Source organism: Hyalella azteca, unplaced genomic scaffold (genome assembly GCF_000764305.2).
Source record: "Hyalella azteca isolate HAZT.00-mixed unplaced genomic scaffold, Hazt_2.0.2 contig1871, whole genome shotgun sequence".
NCBI classification, from domain to species: domain Eukaryota; kingdom Metazoa; phylum Arthropoda; class Malacostraca; order Amphipoda; family Hyalellidae; genus Hyalella; species Hyalella azteca.
The window spans coordinates 97,803-116,602 of NW_025932167.1; the positions used below are offsets into that span (position 1 = coordinate 97,803).

Here is an 18,800-nt window from a genome sequence, read left to right on the forward strand (position 1 = left end):
TTGTGAGAAATTCATATTTTAAAAAATTTTTAGTATAAAGTTTATTACAGAAAAATTTCGGTAAAATTGTTGCTGTGCTTTTAAATTATAAGATTTCACACAACCGTTTGCATCATTATTAATTTTAAAAACTAATTTTTAATAATGACCAAATCTTTCTGTTTTTGACGTGCATCCCATTTTTCTTTCAACCAAAAATCACAACGTTACGTCGCGTCATACCGTTCTCTTTCGTACGCTTTTTTCTTCGACCGTCAGTTGCAGTAGCAGCGCCTGAATCCTTTCACCATGTCTGTCCAATATTGAAGTCGATATTCGGGAGTTTTGAGACGTGTAGAGGCCTTTCAATCTCTACCCTGCATTTATTATTCGAGGGCTCCCCAGTGACGGTAGCACGGTCTGCCTCCACCGAAATATTCGGTGAGATATCGATGTCCGCACAAAAATATTGTATCTCTGATACCTGAAAACTCTTGCAGATCTTTAGGGTTCCCCTTCTCTTTATTCCTCGTGCAGAAGCTGAAGAACTTTAGCTGAAAGATTTTTTTCTCAGCACACCAATAGATTCAAGCTATTTGATAATGAAAAATTTGCGTAGTTATTCTGTTTGCATGTAAAATGATGTTGTTTAATACGTAGCTGCCTTGTAATACTTTACTTCATTGGAACAACGTATGCTAAATTACAGTTTGGGAATTAAAATGTAATGAATATCTTTCTTTACCATTCAAAAGTGTGATGCTGAATGCATTTCTGTGAACGATGATCAAACTCTTTTCTGTAGGTTACTTTGTTGGCAGAATTGCAAATTCCACACATAATAAAGTCAGAATATCGGTCCTCTTCTCCCTCGATTCAATGGTATCATTCACGCGTTACTTTTTCCAGACAGGCTGGGAAATTTTTCGCTCGAGTTGTAATGAATTGGCACTGATACAAATGTTAACATTGGCTCAATTGGCACTGATATAAATGTGATAGAAAAATACTAAAACAATTCACTTGATAGCCATCCTACAGTTCCAAATTTTTACATTTAAAATTTTCATGTCTGGCAATTAGAGTAATATTATGACTTGATGAATATCCCGTTGGTATACCTGAGCGTGGAAGATGCAATTAGATTCCTTAAAGTGAGTTATGTGCGCGAGGACACAGAGACAGGCCACAGGATCACACACAAACAGATCTCACTCCTGATTCGTATGCTCCTCAAAACTGACTGAGACACCAGGATAAGATTCCTCGCCGCGCTGAATGGCAATGACGACGCCGACCAGGCAGTCGTGTCGCAGCCCCGAGAGTGAAAATCTTATGTGTGTTTTCGACCACGAACGATCGCTTGTACAGATAACCACTATTAATCTATATTTATACAGTAGAGCAGTATTAAATTCGCTCCGATGCGAATTTAATCTTTCTAAGCCTTATGCACAACGCACTTCCCAAATTTGTTCGGTTTCGACATTCGTTTACCGTCTATGTATTACCAAAAAACGAACAATTTGGGTGATCGTCTTGCAAATTCTTTCAATTTATCTCCAAGCGAACCCCGTGAGGTGGTGAGATAACACATTGCAGGGGATACATTTTACAAGAACCGAAATCCAAGCCATCGGCGCGCGCTCGTTCCTCATCCGCGGCAGTTGTCCCTGGAAGTCGCCAAGCCGCAGCGCAGCACATGTTGTTCACTTCGCCAAGATCTTGGATGCTTCTACATTAGGCTATCAGAAGGTTCTTCCGAGGCGTCATATTCGTCAGAAAATAGCGCTTTATTTCCTCTTCACAGGTCCTGTTGATGCTCACCGCGCAGCGACGCAACGGACGTTTTTCCTGCGGGACTTCCTCCTATTTATGGCCTTGCCTTATTGCCTCACCGCTGAGCAGGAAGACCTTTAAAGCTTGCAGTTTATGAAGGCAATTTCATGTCAGTTCGCTTCAAGGTGCTTTGCAACTCAAAAGCCGCTGCAGCCACTTTATTCTTATCCTACTGAGGCGTTTAGTCATCATCGTTCATTTTTGTCTCCATCATCGCGCCACTTTGCTGGGGCTGGGGGATTATTTATAATCATTTCTTATCTCCAATACCTAAAAGAAATAATAATTCCTTAATTTTCGACTCTTTTTAGCGCATTTTCTCATTTATGGAAAAAATGCCCTATTGTGCTCGCCATGTCCGTCCGTCCGTCTGTCTGTCTGTCTATCCGTCCGTCTGTCTGTCTGTCCGTCCGTGACCTCAAGTTTTCGTCGACGTGAAAATGCGCTCTCTGTCACTCACTGCAGTGAGTACTGAGTTATATTTTTTTAAGTTTTCAAAGTCTGTTAGAAAAAAGTCTTTAAAGTTTTTAAAGTCTGTTTTGTACGAATGAATGCCAAAAATATTTAGAAACTTTAAGGGTTCATTATTGTATCATCTGGCATTCAGTGCCAATAAGAAACATGAAAAAAATCTGGCATTCAATATCCATCATCATCGGTTGTCTTTCTGAATCGCCTCGGTATTTTTTGTCCATCGTTTTACTTGCTGAAGAAGTCGAGTAACAAACCTGAAAAAAACCTATCATTCAATATCCATCATCATCGGTTGTCTTTCTGAATCGCCTCGCTATTTTTTGTCCATCTTTTTACTTACTGAAGAAGTCGAGTAACAAACCTGAAAAACCCTATCATTTAATATCCATCATCATCGGTTGTCTTTCTGAATCGCCTCGGTATTTTTTGTCCATCGTTTTACTTGCTGAAGAAGTCGAGGGCTCGAGCTGCATATAACAAACACGACTTAACTGAACGCAACGGTACGGTCGCCATCGAGCGCTTGTGTTGAGCGCTCTCCGTATGACGTGCTTCAAGGAAATCTCGCCATAAAAAGAATATTAGGGAAATGAGGTGAACAATAAAGTAGAATATGAAGGAGTCGTTTAAGGAAATGAAGGCATCGGGGAACAATCAAAACAACCCGCTGAGGCCGCCCGCCGAGTATGGAAAACTGCACTTACCCCAACAGTGCAACTCGAAAAAAAATGTTTTCGTGAATGACGATATTTTTGACACGATTCATAAGATTAATTTTTTCCTTAGAACTCAAGTAAAAAAGGTTTTTTTCTTACGCTATAAATTATGTGTATTTTCAAGCATCTTCAATTTTAACGTTCCTGGCTTTTTTCAACAAGATAGAATTAAGCATTGATTTCCGATCAGAATTTAAAATTATCCAAGTATAAGTCAACAATATTTTATTTCATGTTTGAATTCACACGTTTTACATTATTGCATTACAAATTAAATGTTATAATTAATTACCCTGAAGGTGTTTTTCATGCTTACCCGACTTTCGTTATTTCGTTTACATCGTTTTTTTTCCTCACGCAAGCGCAGTTGTAAGGCTTGCAATCGCAATAGTAAGTGTATTTCAAGACAATCCTTTCATGTGTAGTTGAATTTGCTTCTGCTCTAAATTAACGTAAACAAATTATGGTCCAGTTTGACAATACCTTCATAAGCCTTGATATCGAGCAATAAATTCCGTATTTGGTGCTGCAATATACAACAAAAAATAGAAACTATTCGTCATCATCAGGATGGAGTTGGCGTTATCCTGTCTCACCGTAGATGATCTACATCATCTCGCTAGAAAGGTGAATAATATTCCAAATTAATGTAGTTTACTTTAAAACTTACATTTTTGTGCTCATCTCGAGCTCATTTATATTACATCGACGTGTCTCTCACCCCGACCTTATTTGTTTCAGATTCGTGGTCGGCAATTGTTTTTATTTACATTTTCAAATGATAATAAACATCCTGCCCTCTTTCTACCTATAATATGATCCAAAGCTTGAATTATAAAACCATCGACAACTTTTTTGAGTACTAATATCCTAATATCCAAGTTATATTGTACTGTTTCTTAAATTTTTGCTAAATATCTGTAATAAATCCTTTGCTCATCTCTACAGGTACGTGTTGGCTGGCCTTAAGAGCCATCCCATCATCCTGGTGAATATTATTGTGAGTATTCCTCAATCTTGGCTTAATTTAGTATAAAATTACAAGTTTAAAGGGCATTCTTAGTCGAGAATGTAACCTGAGTTAACTATTGATATAATTTTGCTTGTGTCTGTATGCTAAGTTCTGCTTTTGACCAACGAAGCCTCAAAAAAGAATGTACTATAACTATAACTATATGATATTTGTGGCGCAGGCGGCTATAAACACTAAATATAACGTATTTGAGACCTAAATTGTGACCGAAGTTGAGTGGTTAGATATCAGTAGATCCTATGCGTAAAAATACGAGACTTACTAACGAACTTGAAGGAAACTTGTGGATCCGTTCCGTAGAAGTTAATTTTAGGCCTTTTACGAATGCTTCATCTTGTGAACTTGACATACATGTCTAGGTTAGGGTTTCAGAACAGACGGTATAAACAACTATTTCCATTATAACTTCATCAAGTTTGGCACTACTTATTCGTAATAAATTAAGTTATACAATGCAATGATGAAGCTATCAAAATAGTTTTCCCAAAATGCAGAATGCTTCATTGAAAAGTTTAATTGACTTGTGTTGTGACTATTTTGAAGCCAGCCGGTATGTACATATGATACACTTTTAATACTGAAGCAATTCTCTATTCATATCCTTTCGCCGCTGAAATATTTGATATTCATCATGTTCAATTTATTATTAAAAATGTATTGACATATTGAGCTATGGAATACACGGTTCACAATTCACTGATGCCTCTGATGCCTGGAAATTGATCTATGATCACGAACCAGAAATTCAGGGCAACAGAATAAGTTACGAATAACCATATTTTAATTAGGGGTTCATCTCATTCACCGCTATACCGTGCGAGCATAGAACTGACACATTACCTTCATCATCATAGCTACGTTATTACAGAAATCGATGTCAACAAAACTGTAGCATGATTTGCAATTATCAACTTGGGTCAATCAACGTCGATAAATTCATACACTATTGCTATGACATTTTCGTATGTTTTTTTATTTCCTTACGAGCCTTTTTTGCCTCTGCAAGTTATTTGTAACGCGTGAAATAAATGATCTGGCTTGGGCAGTGCTTGTTGAATATCTTATACGCACATACAGTTTAATGTTGTTGTGTTAGAAAGTTAGCATTAAGGAGGCCATCTACTCGAGTTTTTCAAATTTTTTATTTCAAGCTTATTTTTAATTTTCTTCCGTCGTCTTATTCTTTATGGATGTTACTCAGGAGTTTGATTTCTTACATCCTGTCGTTTCTTGAGGCTGTATTGTTGTATATGATTCTTGCAACGCCACGACCCTGTATTTTTAATGAAATTTTAGCCCAGGTTTAGCACGAGACAAATTACCTAGCCTAGAACAGCCAAACTCTTTGGAAGAATTGATGTACACTTAAGCCTTGATGATAGGCTTTAATACCAGCTGGTAACGCCTCTAAATCATCTCTAATTGATACTCACGTTCATGGCTGATGAATGAGTGGCATGACATCGAGCGCTTTGGTGCCTGGGTGCCGTGAATATAAGGCTTGTTCTTCTTAAGAGAGTGCGATTTTCCGAGTTACGTTCCAAATGCTTTTTCACTACTAAAAATTTAAAAATTTGATTTTAATTTATGTTTATGTATATAAATAGTTGCGCACAATTTTTTTATTAATAATTGAGACTTTTCTTCAAATATTTTCAAAGTATGAGCCTAATTCGTTACCGAACCCGACCAAAGATGAAAACCGTTCTTCATGACCGAAGAAAGTTTTTCACGTTGGTGAAGAAGAACGTTATTTAGTAGATATATTCACCCAATAATAGAATTATTCTGTGAGGAGGTCGGGCTCATTTTGCGGACAGCCCATCAATAAAGCGGACACCGTTCGATCTCAAGCAGATCTGACAGACTGTCCGCAATATAAAGAAGCTATAGCCACGACTGAGCATATGAGCTACTGCGCCAAGAGGCTGTGTTTTACGAGTTTCCATCTATTTATTGAGCTTTTTACGGCGCCAGTGATAGTTCTGTGCCACTGGCTAAGAATAATATAAAGAAATGGACTCCTGCGGATCGCGTTTCTGAGTTACGATGTGCGCCATAAATTTAAGGAAAGTGTCCTGCCAACGTAAATTTTCAACGATATTAGAACTTGTCCCCACCCGCTACACGTTCCTATGAATCATCGCGTATTCGCAGCGGTACATGGAATGCATAAATTTAACAAGTGATTGTAATGCGCAAAACGTCTTTTACTTACTACAAATTTTCCATTTCACATGAAATTTACCTTCAATTTTGTGTCAATGTGAAGGCAGGACTAACCTGGCATTTTAACCCTGTGTTTCTCGGGATAGATCATCTCTGACTTACCTCTAATTTCCATTTACTTTCCTTTATACATAGAATTATTTTCAAGTTAATTTGGATGAAATTCTAAATAACTTCTTTTGGATTTGTGAACACGCGCATGAGAACCTCCAAACATTAAAAATTTATCGTGCAGGCAGCTTTGAAGATAATCATATTTCCGCCTACTGACGAATATCTGAATAACTTGGTATTAATATGATTCTCTAACTTAATTGCTTTAAAATGGGGAGAAACTCGTTCAAAGTGCCTTTTACAAAATATCTCCTGTTTAATCCTCCATCAAATTCGAATTTCACAATTTGAAGAATTCCTATTTCGGTAACTGAATATTTTACAAGTTGGAAATTCCTGAATTGATGAATTCAGTCCTGATTTGACATTGACAAGAGTAGGCGAGAGTTTTGAATATGCTAAATGCCACGAATTTATGTATTATCATAAACGAGAAATGCATGAAAAGTTTGGTTAGGTGTCAAAAATGAAAGATTGGAAATGCATGAGAAAGCTTGAAAATATATGAGAAATGTGCGGAAAATATAGTCTAAAATCTCAGGTCCTCTTGGTTTTTTTAATGAAAAATATTCGACGGAAACATGTCTGTATGTATGAAACGCACGAACAAACAAATATCGTGACTTGAAAAAAAAATGTTCTATTTGTATCTATTGCAATCAATTATAAACAGCTGTTAAATGAAAATCATTTGTTAAATAATGGTTTATTTTAGTTTAGGGATTATAATGATAGCAGGAAAATTATTCGATTACGGAACTCGTATCATAGAGATGATAGAAGGGAAGAATTTTAGACTAAGGAATCTTATTAAATTTGCCTTTTCAATGATGAGAACTGCAGTTTTCTTCAAATTTAAAAACAAGTACTAAATAGGAGTATTTTTTTACTGTATATGTTACTGATGGAATTAGAGGCAACTCAATGAAGAAAAAACCGGATTATCTATCCACAGCAACCCCGGGTTAAGATTCTAGTATTTTATAAATATGAAGCTATAGTTTGAAGCCAATACCTATAATTAAATTCAGGTTTTTTCTGCGCCCATCCAAAATACATTACCCGTCGTCTTATTAGTATGGTCTGAAAATTTATTTTAAGGTGTGGAATCAGAAGGCAGTAAAAAATGGAGGCCAAATTAAATGAGCTTTTGAAGGTTTTCTTTGAATAACGTCAAATAAACATTGATATTATTGCGATAGCTGGAGAAAGATTTCATAAACTATCTTCCATTCCTAGGTATTATTTTTCCCTTTCCTATCAATACGGAATTTCCTAATGTATAATTTATTATTATCCTGCGCTATAGGCCACATAAACATATTGTCTAGACTCTAGAGATTTGATTAATTTGTGAATGTTAATGAAAATGTGACGGATGAAAAGAATCTTTATTTATATGCAATTTGTATTCCGTCAATGCAATTGCAACTTTTCTTATAAATTGTCAGCAAGCGGCCGGAAATTCTGAGTGGATGCAATTTTAAAAACAGTTTACTAATTTTCCCAATGTTTTCCTCAAACTTCGATGGCCCGACGATACATCAAAATTCAATACCAAGTTTCTGCAAAGCCTCAAATATATCACTGAAGTTTGCGGGAGTTTTCTTCAAATCTTCTTCTGTGCGTCACTCTTCGTTGTTTTTATGGAACAAACCGAGATTTTTCCGTGGAGTTTTAGTGCAGAATGAAATGAAACTTTAGGAGGTTCTTGCCTGCCATCTTTTGCCGTTTCTTCCACTGCTCGCCAACTCATTATCATCGCTAAGTGGTTTCAGTGAACGTACTTCAGCTGGCCAAATTCTTCTTGCGTACAAAAAATTTTCTCCCATTCATCCTTGAAATTTTGGGAGCAATAGCAATTTTGATGATTGAATTTTTTTTGCCAAACTATTCGTACAGTAACGGAAAAGCACAATCGAGCACAATCTTCAATTGTGAAAGAATTGATAACAAATCATTATTAATTATTTACTTGTATTACAACTAATTGAGAATTGATGTTTTTTTCATTCTACTGCGACTTTGTTGTTAACTTTTTTATGATATTGATCCTATCGCTCTATGTTGTGGGCGTTAATATACTCGTATGTATATATCAGATTCCACTGCTTTCATGCTATATGGTCTAGTTTGCCCCACACTTGCTTGCTCTAAATATATCTGTTTTTTTTTTTCCAAAAAAATATATATATTGAGATGGTAAATACAGGAATCACTAACCAATTCGCGCAGATTGTTCAAAAATAATAATCAAAACACCTCAAAATTGAGAAATTAAGTTGTCCACATGCATGCTTACAGAAGGTAGGATATGCTTACTCAATTCAATTCCACATCTCCGATTGGGTGCCATTGAAATTTCTGATATAGAATGTAACAATTAATTTATGGACGTGATCAGTTCATGCTGAATCTAGGAATCTGTTGCTCAGCATTGCGAGTAAAACTAATCGACGCTTTGTCAAATAAAAAAGATAAAGCGGATAACATTATAATCGTTCACTCTTGACAGTAGTCAAGCTTTGTCATTTTGTAATAAGTAAATTGTTAAAATATATATAATCCCTTATCAGTGCGGACTCGGTCTAAACAAGGCTAGTTTCGATCTCACTTGTCGGAAGGGTTAGTATAAAAACTGTTTGTTGAAAGAATGATAAAATTTATATCCACTCTGTTTATACACTTATTTGAACTCTAATGGCTGAAAATCATCCACAAAAACTGTTCCTAAAATTAATTTTGCGGTTTTTTATTCATCGATGCCGTTTCTGCATGATCAAATTGACATCGAATATGGAGTTATTACAGTTTCGTTCAAAGTTTTCTCACCAATGAAAATGACATGACACTGTAATAGAAAACATAAATTTCAAATTACATATTGTGATTATCTAATTTGGCTATCAGCTCAAACCCACCAAAGCAGAACGGTTATTCCAACCGTTTTATCTCTTTATTGTTATTTTAAGATAGCAAGATGTGGAGCACCACATTAGCCTATAACTAAGCCAGATGCTGAGCACCGCATGCAGCAACCTACATTAACTACACTACAGATATGCTTGAACTTAAATGGTCTGCATTTACTGCATGGAGACGACACAGCAGAGTTATTGAATGTTGTGGTCTCTGCGTTCAGCCAAGCGATTAAGCGAGCGGTTATGTTCATAGGACTCGATCTGTCATGTGTACAGGAATTACGGTAAATATATCTTGTAGATTATTTATTTGGAAAGATTTCACTTGCCTGCGTGACTAGTGCGGGTCGAATTTTGAACTGATTTTTGAACTGAGCGGAACACGGAGACGTGTTATGACGTGCCGCATATTTTTTGGATGTGTAATTTTGCTCAATTTTGGTTTCTTGGCTCGCTAATTTGCATAAATAAAAAAAATGAAGCTTTGTGCTCGCATTGAAATATTTGAAGCACGAGCAAGTTTCGAGGTACAACTATGCCCAGAGCTGTTTATCCAGAGTTGATTGTAAAACTAAAAATGCTTTCGTAAAAACTTATGTGCAATGGCGCCCAACTTCCACCCGAATCTATATAGTAGTATACGATGGAATAGGAACTGGGCCCATTAGGCCCACATATTAATCAAAAAGATTCAATACAGAAGCCATCTTCCCAAATTTTTCAACTATGTGTCTTTAGAAGTGCTTGCGTATTAGAATATCGTCCAATAAAAATAATGTGGACATGATTTACATGAACGAGAATCCTGTCGTTCAATATTTGGCGACGCTCCTGGGTCAGAGACCTTCTTGCTGCACTACACTTAATTGTTACTTCATTAACGCTTATAACTGTTATGTTTACAAATTGCTACATCATTAGCATTTATAGCGTAGGGGAGAGTAGTCAAGCGTGTGTTGCGAATTCTGCGCATGCACATATGTCCTAAGAAATTACGTTCTATTATGCTCAGTTCACAAGACTTGGCTGTTAGACACAAGCATCCTACAGTAATCCTTTGTTGCTTTGCTTAATTTTAAGCGTTTAGATAGTATAAGATAATATAGAATTTTATCAAAACCCGTTTCAAAGCATTAAACGTTTTTCGAAAACGTGTCTGTTGTCAGTAATTCCTGATTTTAGGCCATCTTGCATCTCTGAAATATATACCACTACGCCCTGAAGAAATACAATTCGTGGTACGCATATTTATGACTTCGTAGTCAACGTGTCAAAATGGGAATTTGTCAGTTAACTTTCAAGCTTGTTCAAAATAAAAAGCCTAGAAAGGAACTTTATCTGTTCTTTTGCTCGGAATAATTTTGTGTCAAAACCGCCAAACTTCGCCAGTAGCGCGTGGGGTTGTGGCGAGCTGCCGCCTCAAGTCGTCCGCAGAATTACTGCCTCTCCCCTCCACAAATTAACAATAAATAAAGAAAGTCGCCATCTGCTCCTTACATTTTTACTCCAACAAACGCCGTGCCGCCGCTACTACCGGCAACGCCGTGTTATTCCTCCCACATTTTACTGCAAGTTATTAGAGCTTCACAGCACTCCGGTACTAAATTTATCTTTTTTCGAATAAATATTTGTCTTTTTAAATACTGAAATCAAAGATATAATATCAAATATATCAAAGATATCTTTGTGTTTGAGGGAAATACATTTTACTTGCTGTTCGAGAAAAGACCGCAATGCTACTTCGGGCTCATAAGATCTGTAAAATAGTCGTGCCTTTTTTCGAATAAGTTTGAGTTGACTTGGCTACAAATCAAAGGTTTTAAAGCCATTTCTGGTCACGTTATACATCTCTAACCTTGATCAGCATGATCTTGATCATCTACATGGGTCATGATGGAAGTAACTTCTTAGCTGAACTTGAATCATCAAATTCATTTAGACTATTCTTGGTTTTCTATCTTCTCAATTTTTTTACTTGGAATTTTAATTACTCAAATTGCAAAAAATTGTTCTTTTAATAGTAGAAGAATAGCGTTTTGTCCCTTGTTTACTTAATGTTCAGTAACGTTTCACAACCATGCTGTTTCGCAATCTTTCATGTTACCCCTTTTTCATGCAGCTTTTAAAACTCTAAAACTTTTATCTCTTAACAACATTTTGTCCTCAAATCATTCAGGTTTCATTTAAAACCTATAAATATTACAATTAACTGATGTCAAAATCGAAAAAGTTCCATTTTTTAGTGGAAAAATCATATTCTTCGAACAAGAAAATGTCGGTTTTAGGGTGCGCTAAATACTCTTAGTGAGGGAGACAACTCTTATTGACTGTATTAGAATTAAATACCAAAAAAATCCAAACAAATCACCAAATTCTGAATGAAATTTTTTGGTGATTTACCGCATCGTCAGTCAGTAATTAACAATATATAATATAATTAACAATAATTAACACCAAAGAGCATATTCAATCGGAATATTTAAATTCACACGATAGAGATTGCAACCCGAATTGACCATAAGAGGGCGAAATGTAAAAGTAAGAGGGCGAAACTAAAAGCCATTGTATCCACAATTTCACGCGAGGAAGAACTATTAACTAAAATCCCCGGGTCTGAAGCAACGGACGTGGAAGGTAAACCTATGATATATCAGGTTTGACACGATACGTCGAACTGCTCCGCGTTGATACGTACAATTGAATGAGGTAGGTGCGCAAGTGTATTTACCGTACGATAACTACTGCCCCAGGGCCATACTTTCAAAACTCGGTATGTGAACGTAAGTACTTACGCTCTATTTTCTTATCTATGATTGGTGAATTTTGCTTGAAAGGCCGTCAATGATTGGCTGATGAACTTACGATCTCTTAACTTTTTTTTGAAAGTATAGGCCCTGTTCCGTCAATCTGATCAAGAAGTTGCGTGACGTCATATTGCTTATTGACTCCGATTGCTTCATCTTGTACTATTATTTCATTTTTTGTACTTTTTTGAAACAGGGTTGCCAGACTATTTTCTGGTACAAATCCCGCGAATTAGTTTTTTTTTTTCAATTGCGTTAGCCGGCTCAAATTTATGATAGGGGTACTTCATAATTAAATTTTAAAAACTGCAACAAAAAATGAAATTTTTACCTGGAACCTACAAATATACTAATATATATTGAGTTATAGGCCTTTTTCTGTCCTTACTTGTTTCGCGAACTTGGCAGTTTTTTAGGCCATCTGGCAACCCTGAATTATGTACCACTACGTGCTGGAAAAATACATTTCGTGGTACGCATATGTACCACTTCGGATTCAACGTGTTGAATCAGTTAGGACCGCATTTGAAAAGTATCCTGAATGGAGTAATTTAGAAAAATGTCGACTGCCAAGAAAATTAGGTTAACATTCTTAGAGAATTTCAGAAATTAATTTTTATTTTTTGAACATGGTGCCAGAAGTCAAAGTATGTGAAAGTTTTACTCGAGACAGTGGAAAATATGTCATACTATTAGATTATATTTCAATTTATAATACTTGAACCGATGATGATGCTTTTCTAAAAAAAATTAAATTAAAAATATTGCAATTATTTTTGGCATTTAGTTCGATGTTAAATTCTTAGTCAATTTGCGACTGCAGCAACGATTTGACCATCAAACTTCTAACTTCGCGTGAAATAACAAATGTAATGAAAAATAACCTCTCGTTTTGAGTGAGGTAACTTTATTTCATTCCCATATAGTATCTTAGATAAAAAGAAATTTATTTTAAATATAATTGTATTCAAATCTCAGTTTGCGATATACAACGGCCCAAAATCAGTTATGTTTTTGACTTAAATTCAAAATCGCCCTCGCTCGTGTACTCGTGAAATATTACTAGCATATTGTTTTAATTCAATCAACAAACACTTGTTCCAGCGGAAGAACCGATGTTTGTCGTCTGAATTTATGAGCTTTTGGTTCAATTCGGACTCGTAATTTGGCTTGTGTTTTGTTATGTTAGCGAAGGGAGGTTAAGGCTGCAGAAGTGGGGCGAGTGAGGGGAGTTCCATGCATCAGAAACGACGGTCAGCGGCCTCGATTGGCTGTCCAAAACAACACTGATTGAATTGCTTGCAGGAAAAACACGCTTGTTGATTTTGTCTCTTGCTGAATTCTGCTCATTGGGTTTACCTTCTTAGTATATAACGTGGGTAGTTTTTGAGCTAGATAATGTCGAATATTTCTGGAATATGTTATACGATGGGGAGCTCATATTTTATTTCGGTTAAAGAGTAATTTTTAATAACTATTAGAGTTTATGAAACATGGAATTTATCTGTGTTTGTTTCGTTTTTAATCTTGCATAAGAGGTCTTAGGGATAACGAGTGGCCGCCCTGATAGTCTCGTATGTTGAAGCTCACGCTTGCCTGCAACCTGTATTCACCATCGAACGCATAACATTAATATCCTCGGATGAGTTTAATTAATTAATTAAATAATATCCTAATTAATAAATTAATTAAATTAATATCCTCGGGTGAGTAATAATGTTACGAAGCTCTCTGGTACTCGAGGTTATCGAGAGTCATTTCAATTTTTTTTTATATCGAGGAATTTCACGATGATTTACAAATTCATTCTTCTTCAGGAATCAATTCTCAATATAAAAATGCAAACAAAAAGAAACATCGAACTAATTTTAATTGCTTTTATATTTTATTGATAAAGTTACTTCCATTAAAATAGAGTGATATCCAGCTTCACTTATCTTGATAGTTCTCAAACGAAGTGATTATATCTATGTATTGTCATCAGTATGCAACTTAATGGGTAATATAAATTGAACTCTCAAAATGAAATGAAATAATTTCCAAATATGACCAATCTCCATTATTTCAACACATATGACCACATTCCCTGACGTGTGATAGAAGCATTGCATGTGTAGCATAGAAGTTCAGCAATATTTGTATGTCATTTGATTATATTAAAAAGAATTTAAGTCTTTTTGGCATGCATTGCATAATACAGGATGCACACTACTATACTCATTACAGAGTACTAGGGAAATTACATTTTTTCATTATAATGCATTGAGCATCGTAGCAGGTGGTAATATCTACAATATACATTTTCTCTATGTCTGACTGTCCAGAGATGTTATATGGGTTAAAATGTCGAAATTGCATAATCAGAAAATGCTACGCAGCAGCACACGCAGCTCGATTGAATACGTGCAGCTCTGATCGAAGTCCATGACGCGACCCTGTCAATGTGTAGGGTGAAATGCTTTACATTACTCCGAACATTATCGGTGTTCCTTCTTTATGTTTATTTTTGACTATTTCAGATTATTTTCCTTGTGCGTCTCTTTATATCGTAATTTCATGTGTTCGTTGCTATATTTGTTTCATTCTCATGCTGTATTTTTTTCATAATCCTATATGAATTTGATCCATACTTAAAAAGTGCTTTCATTATCTTGGTATAACTATTGTTCTTTAAAATTTTGTCATCCTATACAAATATGAAAATTGTTGCACGAGTACAAAAAATTCTCGAAGAAAATGTCATATCTCCCGAGTGTAACACTAACAGTTTGCGTCGTTCTCGCTGTTCTTAGCTGGGACGAAAGTCCTGCGAAGTTTACTTCAGTCACCGCAGCTCATTCTATCCAGACGGTCAAACTTTGCGATGTTTTCTTGATGCACACGCGCTGATTTCTAGAAACTTCCAGAGCGCCTCGAGTCAACAAATGGCTTCGTTTGAAATTTTTTTTTGAATTTTTGGCCGTTAGGTTGGTTGTTTCTTCTATTTTTTATTATGTATCAGTAAAAGTGTTGGTATTTTTGGATTTTCGTTTGTGTTGTGGGAAATTTGGCGATTATTTCACGTTCCAATTTATTTATGCACGTTTCAGACGATTGCTGATTCTTAGTTTGACAATCAGCAATTGTTGTTTCCTAGATAATTTTGTTGCACTATTCTGATTAGCTTAATATTCTTTTATTCATCGCTGTCGATATTTATGTTACATTAACGTAATTTAGCCATTCTAAGCTAAACTTTGCTTCAAACGTATATGTGATTTTTCGATTATGTCGAATGAATGTTCTTTTTGCGCCAGACTTCTGTAGCTTTTGATAAGGCGTGTTAATGAAGATACTAAACTAAATGCGCTGTTAAACGTTCTAAAGCGTTGTACCACCGATGATTAAAGTATGACTTCAACCATGCATTGTGCCACCAATGTTTCACGTATGTCTGAAGAATCTCTACGTGATCTTGCTGTTAAATTCATGCTTTCTAATGATTCACGCAAAAAAACGGTTAATAACAATAAAACATTTCTCAATTTGATTTTGTTTAGTTTTAACTCGTACTTCAGAAGTTTAAAAGCAATTATCGATTTTGCTGCTGAGCATAGACTTCTAAAGACGTCTTTCTCATCTAATTCGTACGTCAAGCCAGTGACGTTTGTGTAGAATGCATTCGAATGTTTCCTTTGCTAAAATGTTTGTGTTTTGCGTCGCTTTGAACTCGAGCGTTATCGTAGTCTCGCAACTCGCTCGGTAAAGGAAAATTTTCACTGAGGACGCTTTGAAGTTCAGTTTTGTTTTATTCCCTAACTGGAATTAATTATTCTTTGGAAAGCTCACTAGCTTTGCATGCAATTCATTCTTCACAAAATTGGTTTCAATTAAACTGGTGGAGGTTGGGAAATAAATACTTTGGCGGTGAACTAATTGGCATTGCATGCTACATGGCCGTCGAATCGTTTGATGTGTCGACGGCAGCGATGGAAAAATAAAGTATTTTCATTAGGAATTCCAATTAAATCCTCCTACTCTGAATTGAGGCTTTCAATTCATCGTTAGCGTATTTTTTGGTTGAAAAGTTCATATTATATACTAACTGTAACAAGTCATTATATTGTCTCGTTCGTCATTATGTGGCTTTAGTCATCAGTTAATTAGACCGTGTAAAAACATCAGTATTAATTAAAATTTACAAGGAACGGAAGAATGTTTTTCTTTAATTCATGATTGAAATAGTTTTTAAATTCTCTCAATGATACTCGGGTAACCGATGATTATACTCGTGTAATCGATGATTGATTAGTAGCAATATTTTTGCCTTTATCCACTGTACTTTATCCAACAATAGAATTTGCTTCAGCGAATGTTAAAATTAATTTAAATAACTTCAAAGCTCCAGGAGACGCACTTAATTTATTTATTCCGTATACGTTTCCCTAGCGAATAAGATTGAAAGCTTCATTAAATTGATTCCCGGTAATCTTAACATTATTATTTATTATTATTATTTTGTACAAAATCCATAGTTAACGACAATTTCGTATCGCTTCAATCACGTCGCCAGGCAGGAATGAATTAACCTGCGTGTGTTACATCTCTTCAGAAGCCGCAACTCTCACCGACTCTCCTAAAGTTCAGCTCTCTCAAAAAGTATCTTCATGCAAATTCATCCTTCAATGCAAATGTAGAACTTTATTTTCCAGTTTGAAATGGAATCCTTTGGAGCAGCTGTGACCGCCATAAATTCTAGGAATTCTCTGGCGGAGCGTCGCGGAATGAGGCGACGGAAACATGAACAAACCTATAGGCACTAAAAATCTGGGACTGTGGCCTTGAATGTCTTAATTTCGAGACTTAGGTGCTACTCCTTCTTGCGGTCGAAAACTTAACAATTTGTAAAAAAATGAATAAGATTTTTCTGTTGGTGCTTCATTAGTTGTTAATAATGGAACAGTTTCCTATAAATTTGAATTCGCTTCCAAGTTATTTTTAACAACAATGCGTTCAAGCGACCAACATTATGTATGCGTAGAATATTTTAGCACAGTTAGTTTATGGTTACATAGACGATTGATTTTCATTATTAATAACATATTTCTTGCGTTTTCGCGTGAATATTGAATAATTGTAGTGTACAATTTATTGTACACGAAAAACTCCACTTTTATGTGAAAACCTGATCCAAGATGAAATTCAATTCCAGGCGTAATTCAATTCCCGCAATAATTAAATGGATTATAAGATTCCTTATTATAGTAGAATTCAAGTTCAAGTGCGAAGCGTTGCGAAGAGCCTGCGGGCGCGTGTCACCTGTTGCGATGTGAGCGCACGCGGGCTGATGGAGCGCTATACGCTTGATGCGAGTGCCCCTTTAGAGGCTCTCGCACCTGCCTCGACGCTGATCAATAGTTCGCTACTCTTGCTTACCTTACACACCGGCGAGCTTTATGACTTCACTCGGCCAAGTGACATAATTATACTTTAGGTCCATGCATGAGTATAGTGTGAATGAAGCTGAAAATGGCTGGATTTTTAAATATATTTTAATGTGTATGTTAAAGGTTCTTCATGCTGAACAAGCTAGCACTTTCGTTCACCTCGTACATCCACAGCAGAAAAATAACGCTTCTATACAAGCTCAGTTTCATGGCAAAGCAAACTCTTCGATGCAAGTAAGACCTGTAGGAGGCTATCGGCTGCATCTAATAATTTCACTCGAACACTCAGAAACATGAGCGGGTCATGAATGAAACATTACGCTCATGAAACCTGAATGGCAAAATAGTGACTCACTTCGTGCAATGATAAGCACTTTTTAAAAGTCGTACTTGGTCAGATGAACCCATATAAGGTCATGTGAACATAAAGGCATAAATGCATCACAACTATTCGAACAAAGTTTCACCTATTCTCTGAGTGTACCGAAACCGAAGTGACGCAGACTATATTTACATGCCAAATATATTTCGCCATTTTTTGTCAATGTATTCATTAAGAACTCGCGAACTTCAGGATCAATACTCCTCGAGTTTGAGAATCAAATTATCATCCCTTCTTTTGTAATAATTTTCATCTACAGTGAAGTCCGTTTATACCTTCAAAAAAGGAAGGTCCGTTTATACCTTCATTCAACAAAGAACCTCCATAATTCAATCCCGCTCTGGAATTTGGCAGAACATTGAGTTTTGAAATTGATAAAATCAAAAATTACTATAATAAAAAACTTTTAAATCCTGACCCATTTTGTAATACCTCGTTAAGGGAAACATAAAATCTGAACTAAGTAATGAGCGACTACAGCAAATATTTACCTCAAAAAACCTTCTAAATATGACAAAATCCGATCAGGCTTTAAGCTCTTCAACTCAGGAGTAAATTTCCTATAATGTTTGATAGATTCCTGTTAATTATATTTACTTGACCCGTAGGTACTTATCTATGCAATCGAAAGAATGAGAATGAAAAGCTTCAGTATCGCATGCTTCTCACGTTAGTTTCAGATGATCTATTGTGAGCTCTTACCGCAGGAATATCAGTTGAACAAGCATCGGTTTAATTCTAGCCAACTTGTTCTGTTTATAGACGAGACTGTCGTTTCCTCTCATGCTTGACTGTGTCGTTCGCGGCGAATCATTCCGAATGCTGAAACACAATACAGAGCTCTTATATCTACTAATCTCGAAATGCTTGTTTTACCTTTAAA

The 18,800-nt window shown here is 35.9% G+C and overlaps 1 protein-coding gene across 1 annotated transcript in view; it reads left to right on the forward strand.

The window, feature by feature from the left end:
- The window catches only part of LOC108676342 (uncharacterized protein CG43867), a 208,250-nt gene that overhangs the window by 88,836 nt on the left and 100,614 nt on the right, over window positions 1–18,800 (forward strand). The window lies entirely within an intron of this gene.